Here is a 475-nt window from a genome sequence, read left to right on the forward strand (position 1 = left end):
AGACACATATATATATATATATATATATATATATATATATATACATACACACTATATTTGCTATAAATTGTTTGCTCAACCTGAATTAATAATAAAATATTTAAAAATATAATTTTGTTAGCAAAATGTACAGGCTTTGAAATGTAGAGCAGTGTAAATAATGTATGTACACTACAATGTGTTTTTCTTCACTGAGTAAATTACAAATGTTATGGGGTATTTAAAGAGACAAAATACTCAACATTACTCTCTTCCACCTTAAAGGAGAATGTTTCGAACTGTATTAAAGCACTCTGTTTTCTTAAATGGATGTTTTAATGCTGAATTTTTAAACTTTTGTGGACTTTGTTCCTCTTAGCCAATAAGCCCCATGATTCTGCGCACAGTATGGCACTTCCTGTAATTTTGCTTGAAATATTGACATATTTTACTTAAAGGGACAGTCTAGTCAAAATTAAACTTTCACTATTCAGAT

Source organism: Bombina bombina, chromosome 12 (genome assembly GCF_027579735.1).
Source record: "Bombina bombina isolate aBomBom1 chromosome 12, aBomBom1.pri, whole genome shotgun sequence".
NCBI lineage: Eukaryota > Metazoa > Chordata > Amphibia > Anura > Bombinatoridae > Bombina > Bombina bombina.